Here is a 7,534-nt window from a genome sequence, read left to right as displayed (position 1 = left end):
TCCCAAAACAGTTTCATCGTCTAAGTGCACTTGATATAGAGGTGGGTAATCCGGATCTGAAGATCAAAAGAGTCAGATCCTCAAGCGGATCCGAATCCCTTAATGACTCCTTTCAAAATCTTATTGACTCCGGAGTTACTAACTCCGACTGATCGAGCGGCTCGCTCGCTCGTGATAGCCGTCACGCTCACTCACACTGACTCGCTCCGTCCGCCTGCTTTCGCTCTCGCTCGGCTCGGATCGGATCGGCAGGGCTACTACGAATCGAAGTTCGTATCGTACGTCCCTCTCGCTTCTGTATTAAATAGTATAAGTGTCAGAGGGACCGCACGACACGAACTTCGATTTTGGAGTTTCGTAGTAGCCCTGCGGATCGGATCTTGGACTTGGATCTTATTATCTATGTTTGGTTGGTCGATTCGGTTCGGTTCGGTTCGTAGTAGCCCTGCGGATCGGATCTTGGACTTGGATCTTATTATCTAGTTTGGTTGGTCGGTTCGGCTCGGTACTCGGACTTGGACTAACGAACAAATCTTTCTCTCTCTCACGAATCTGTACTTCAGTTCAGTCAGCGGGTGGGGCACCGCAGTACCGTACCGACACCGACCGACCGAACCGAGCCGGAGCGGATCGGCCATAGATAAATTAATAATCGCTCGAAAGAACCGGAGTCAATAAAGGAGTCGGATTCAATAAGCGGATTCGGTACCGACACCGGAGCTGGATCTAGTGAGTCAGATCACTTCGCGGAGTTGAGATTACCCATGTCTACTTGATAATTCCTGGAATACCAAAGAGCTAATGATAATTTTGACACTTTCCAAAACCGACGCACAGTGTTTTATGAACCCCAATTTTGTTGCATCCCGCTTTTTCTTGTAAAAAATCGTTTCCTTACATCATTTCAAGCACTAGACTAAAACTCCTCCATCGATACGTAAACCGAGGACTGACACAATAAAAAAAAATAACTTCATATGCGAAACCGACAAATTAATAAATTAAATATAAGCAGTTTCCGTTTTATTTTTGGTTTCCTTTTTATCCAATAAATAAAAGGGTAAGGTGACAACCCTAGCTACGAAAAATCCGGCTACGCCGCGGTTATCACTTAAATTGATAATAAATAGGATTATGATTTTTGTAATATCGATAGAGGTGTGTATAAAGAATCGTTATTTATTGTTGAGAAAAAAAAAACAGAAACGTTACAAAATTGGTATCATTTTGCAAACTATTTACAGAACAGTTTTAAATTTTAAAGGATATTTGAATTTTGAAGAGATGGCCTGTCTAAGTAAAAATCTAATATTGTAATTTTGAACAGAACATTGTTTTTTTTTTCTCGCATTCAAAGTGAAAAGTACCACGAGAAAGTAACGCGAGACTAAACAACCATTATGCCACTCGAACTATAGCCTAAACATCTCGTGTCGTTATGGTTTGTTTTAGTCCCTCGTTGAACAATCTACTATTTCATCAACTAATAGAAACGCTTCATTTACCCATCCTCGCATAGCACATCTCTGGTGGAAACAGTCACACCGTTCCACATCCTCGCTACACATCCTCGCACCGCTTAGCTACCTCGCACATCTCTGGTGGACATGCTGCTTTAAGCTCGTGGTAAATTTCGAATGTAACCACTAGCCACCGCGGCTTCTCGTAAATACTTACTATGAGCCAAATTTGACATCATAACAAAAATTAAATACTTAATGTGATGGTGAAATATGAGACACACAAAACAGAAAACTTTTTATTGGTTTCTTTTATTTTATCTTGTATGGCTCGGTTGTGCAACAGATTCATACCCAAAAAGTTCTCAGTTTGGTCTATAGAAGTTACTAAAAATAATAGAAGTGTTGTAAGAACTTAGCCGCAGTCTGTGATTCTTCTTCTTCAGTAGTTGGTTCTGGTATTATGAGTGATTTGGCAGTACCATGCACCGGTGTCTTGCCTATGACTTGTGAGTGTGAGTAGGGATTGCAAATCCGGATGTATTTTGGAAAATCCGGATTTTCGGATTTCCTACAACTTAAATCCGGATTCCGGATTTAATCCGGATTTTCTATACAAGTTTATGTAACTTAATACAGGTGTAAATATTTAGTTTAAAAAAAAAGGTTTAGCACTTCTATTTCTATAACTAGTAAAATAAGTTTGTTTTATTACTGGTCTTGGCATGTGTTTGTTAAAAATGAAAGAAATTCAAAACTTAAGGCTTCTTTATTAAAAATAAGACAAGAATCCAATACAAACCAACAAACTAAAAGTTTTAACAAAAAATAGAAACGACTAGAAAAAACCATGAAAACATCTTTCCCCCCACGAGCCAGCAGGAGTGGACCTAAAACCGTATACCTCACCTTTTTTTAAATAAAAAAATAGGCTAACGTTTGTTTGGCCTCAATCTCGATTGAAGGAAGGCGAAGATGAAGCCTAAGATGGTACACGTTTGCCTAGAAGGTGTCTGTTCACTTTGACCTTAAAGATGTCCAGATTATAGCGTTCCGGAAAAACTGACCTCGGCAGAGAGTTCCACTCTTTAGTCCGCATAATGAAAAAAGAGGCAAACCGCTTCGTGCTCGTGCGTAATGGAGGAATGTCTACAAAATTAGGGTGAAACTGCTCGCTGCGCCTAGTCGTTCGGTGACGGAAAGGGGAAGGGGGTATCAGGTTATGTAAAACCTCCGCACACTCACCGAAATGTAACCTATAAAAACCGAAAGGCAGGCAAGTCGTCTACGGTGTTCGAGGCTCAGAAGATTTGCCCCTACGAGTGAGTCACTGCCTATGATCCTTTTCGCTCGGCGCTCCAACGAGTCCAAAGCATCCAGCTGATATCTAGCAGACCCATCCCAGAGATGGGAACAGTATTCCATGCAAGAGCGAACTTGAGCTCTGTAAAGATTTAAGAGCTGCTCCAAGGTGAAGTACCGTCTCACCCTGGAGAGGATACCCAGTTTTTTGGCAGCAGTCTTTGCCATGGACTCGATGTAGCGACCGAAATTTAGATTGGATGAGAGATCTAGCCCTAAGAGCTCAAGACGGTCGTTAATCGGAACGGGGACATTCCGGAAAGTCGGAGTCAGTTGAAATGGACTCCGTTTCGCCCAAAAAAGACAAGCCTGTGTTTTTGAGGCAACCCCTCGACCTAATTGGCATCACCCCATTGGGAAACAGCCTCCAAGGTCAAGTTTACCGCCTCGATCATCGACTCCCTGAAACATTAGTCCTTTGATTCAGACTTCGCATCGGACAAGTATCTCACCGAGACTGTGCTGTCATCTCCATACCCAAAGGTACCGGGTGTTACCAGCAGTTCGTTGATGTACAGCAAAAAAAGAGTCGCGAAGGGCACAGACTCCTGAAGGACACTGGCACTAATACCAAGGAGTATGGACGAGGAGCGATTAACGACAACCCGAATCGATCTGTTCCTCAGGAAATCTTCTATCTAGGTGCAAAGCCCAGGAGCAATACCGTATGCCGTAAGCTTGCCAATGAGACTTTCGTGCCAGACCTTGTCGAAAGCATTAGAGATACCAAGAGACACGGAAAGAGCCTCACCATGTCTCTCAATGGCTTCGCTCCAGAGGTAGCATACACAAGAAGATCCCCAGTAGACCGGCCTCGACGAAACCCGAATTGATGGTCACTGATGAGGTCGTTTTTTTTAGGTATGCAGGGAAACGGTTGTTTAAAACATGCTCCATAATCTTACAGAGTAGAGGTGATTGCGATAGGTCGGTAGTTGGCAGGGTCGGCGCGACTTCCGTTCTTACGGACAGGTTGGACATTGGCAATCTTCCAAGTCATAACAGGGGACAACTCAGGCGCACATCTCAGCAAGACAATGGCAGGAATACCGTCTACAACTATACGAGTATATTGGGCTTCAATCACTCCCGCTGGCACGCGCCGAGGCACCGACCCCAGAGTAGCAGAAAACCACTTTCATGGTTCCTTGTAATCGGTTCCATTTTTTCTTAAAAACATTTTTTTCATGCTTTTTAGTGTAAAAGATCTAAGATACAATAGTGTAGTGTAATGTCAACTACTCGTCACCTTTTACGAAAAATTGCTTTTTCCGATGCAGAGACGTTCATTATTGAGGAGTCCTGGGGCCCTACCACGCTCTCTTAATGCGATTCAGTTTAGGCTCTAAACTGAACTGCATCGCTATTTCGTACCACGACGTTACTTTTGCGATTCAGTTCAAGCACGGTTCAGCGACAGCGATACAGACATTTTCATTCACTCACTTCAAGCGGTTTTCGTACCATGACGCTTAACTTGAGTGGGAATTGAATCGCTTCAGTGTCAAATTTAGCGATTCAGTATAAGTTACTCATTCTGTCAATTCTTTTGGATCGCTTCAACTTCAACTAATGAAATAAAACGAATTCAGTGTTTTACGGTGCAAATAACAACTTTAGTATGTTTTCGGTGCATTAGTGGCCATCGAGTGTTGAATTACAGCCCAGAAGTTGCTGGCTCTATTATAAATGCTTGTGCTATATTGCACAATATTTGCAATACAGCAAATCTGCCCATTTTAGATTTGGGACCCTTGCTTCAATACCATAATCGCCGTCTGCAGCAGGCGGCTACCGAGCCGCTGCTCGAGGACGCAGTTGTCATTGATGAGACGGAAAGAAGCAACCCACAACTGCGACTCGGTACAGCCATAAGGAATCGCCTTGTTCGCCGATTATGGGAAGGGAGATAATCCTTGTGTTGCATTTCTCACGATGATATAAATAAATACCTAAACCTAAAACGATTTTTTGTTAACACTTATTATGTTTAAGACCCCGCAGACTATAAATAGTAATGAGAATCCCACCAAAAACATTTCATATACACGAGAGTGTATGAGTTATTTATTATTAGAGTCAAGCCCCTAGCCAGTACCCTTAGTGTAAGTTTTCAGTTACAAAATACGTCTCGATCGCATTCGCGTTAGAATCTCAATTTGTATGGAAACACGAACGGCGCACGAAGAGCTGTTAATGTACGTTCATGAACTTGCTACCATTGTTATTGTTTTTCACTGTTGTTTTTTCTTTTGCAAGAATGTTTGTATGTTCTTTCCATGTATCAGCCCTCCTGTAAACCCTACTTTATATGCAATAAATGATTACTTACTTACTTACTTATTCATTATTAGGCAAAAACTACGTAATTGCGGAAATCTTCTTTATGAATAACCATATTATATAACAGGTGTAGGTAAAGGAGAAAATGAACACGTTTGGTTTGTTTTCATTTTTATTTCACAAATAATTAATTTACAAAAATTCAAAGTCAAAGTCAAAGTCAAAATATCTTTATTCAATTTAGGCTATAACAAGCACTTATGAATGTCAAAAAAAATCTACCACCGGTTCGGAAAAACCTCTGCTGAGAAAAATCCGGCAAGAAACTCAACGAGGTATATTTAGCCAGTCTGTAAGATGGAACTTTAAGCTTCCCTGTGTTTCTAGTAGCCTTTGGGTTATCGACGTTAGTGGGAAAATCACATATGTTCTTCTTTACATATTCCTTCCTAATTTCTTGCAGTCCTGCGCGCAAGGTCTCATTTTTCTCCCGAGCTATTTCAGTTAAGGCCCGGCGAGCCGTCTCTTGCGACATGGGGGGCTCGCGGCGCCGGCGCCTGGGTCTCTGGGCGGCGAGCCTGCACGTTGTCGTGCTTGGATGCGGGCTCTTGGACTTTGTCTCGGACTTCGTAGGTACTCACGACATTGTGCTTCTTAACTCCTCATTGATTTTTCAGTGAGAAAGGAGACTCGTCGATTAGTGACAGCGTAAACATTTTATTTGTAATCAACACAACGGTTGCTAAGAACACGAAATGACATAGAGTTATGGTTTTGCAAAATAAAGAGGTTTTAGTATACAAAATTTGCTTTGCATATAGCGGCATCCCTTTCGCGACTTAGCGTTTCAGTTTCGGACCAGAGACAATATCGGTCTTTCATTCACCTGTAAACCATTGAGACTCAGCTCTGAGAAATAAACGTCGTGGTACTAATTTCGACGATTCAGTTTAGGTGCCTAAATTGAACTGCTCTGCGTTTGGATCGTTTGTGAAAAGATCATGGTACGCCTGCTGGTTGGTGCTTCATCACATCACCCATTGCATTTCACCATATGAATTGCGATGGGCTTAAATTGCTTAGCAACTGCGTTAAAGTATGTGAAATTCAACCCATGAAGTATTTGTTATTGAGTAGTCGCTGCATTGGCCAAATTTGGTCTTCATCATCAGTTTCACTTCACCAAATGATGATTTTCAAGAGCAAATGAACGAGTTGTTCCTAAATACATATATCAAAATTACCATGGGCGTTCCTACAATATTTGAAGAGTTCCCTCTATTTCCCTAAGATCAAATCATCATGATTTGGTGCTTATGGGACCTAATTGAAAGCATTCCTAGACGAACGAAAAAAAATGTTCAAATGGGTTCATAAATTACGGAGTTCTGAGGTAACAAACATAAAAAAAAATGTTTAATAAAAAATCCGATTATCCGGATTTTTGAACCGAAAATCCGGATTTAAAATTCACGCTTTAAATGCTAAAAAATCCGGATTTTCGAACTTCGGATTATCCGGATTGCAATCTCTAAGTGTGAGTGATGTGGTGCGGGTGATTGGTATGTCAAAGTTGAGTGGTGCCCACTTGGTGATGGTGACTGGTATGTCAAGGTTGAGTGGTGTACATTTGGTGATGGCACAGGTGATGGTGACTGATGTGGTGCGGGTGACTGGTTTGTCAAGGTTGAGTGGTGTACATTTGGTGATGGCACAGGTGATGGTGACTGATATGGTGCGGGTGACTGGTATGTCGTAGTTGAGTGGAGTGCATTTGGTGATGGCACAGGTGAGGGTGACTGATGTGGTGCGGGTGACTGGTATGAGTATGTGTATGTGGGTGAGCTAGCAGGCAAGATCTGAACTCCGTTTCTTGACAGTGATCCCATTTCGGCTTCGAATAAAATGTCATTTATTATTTTCTCCGCATAGCGTCTTTGATCTGGTGATAAACGTTTGAGTGAGAAGAGCCCAGCCCTTCGCAATTATATCCGATTCAGAGTCATCAGATTTTTTGAAATAATGCGATGCTATATCTATCAGGTCCTGCTGTGATGTGTTTTTGCTTTTTTTTTTGAATGTTTGTACTATTCACAGGTACCGAGAACGACCGAGGACTGGAAAAAAGTAGCCAAAGAGTTCGAGAGACGATGGAACTTTCCCAACTGTATAGGTACTGTTGATGGCAAGCACATCGAAATAGAAAAACCTTCAAATTCTGATCTTACTATTTTAACTATAAAAAGACATTTAGTATTGTTCTTATGGCTATTGTAAACGCCAATTATCAATTTATGATGGTTGATGTTGGTGCAAATGGGCGGATGTCAGATGGTGGAACTTTGAAAAATACAAAGTTTTGGCAATTGTTTTCTGAAAGTAAAAACAAACTTAATATTCCGGAGTCATGTGAGTTACAAGAAAGCGAT

The sequence above is a fragment of the Choristoneura fumiferana genome, chromosome 16 (assembly GCF_025370935.1).
Source record: "Choristoneura fumiferana chromosome 16, NRCan_CFum_1, whole genome shotgun sequence".
In the NCBI taxonomy this organism is placed as follows: domain Eukaryota; kingdom Metazoa; phylum Arthropoda; class Insecta; order Lepidoptera; family Tortricidae; genus Choristoneura; species Choristoneura fumiferana.
The sequence above is the reverse complement of the archived record's forward strand: the minus strand, read 5'-3'. Positions refer to the sequence as shown.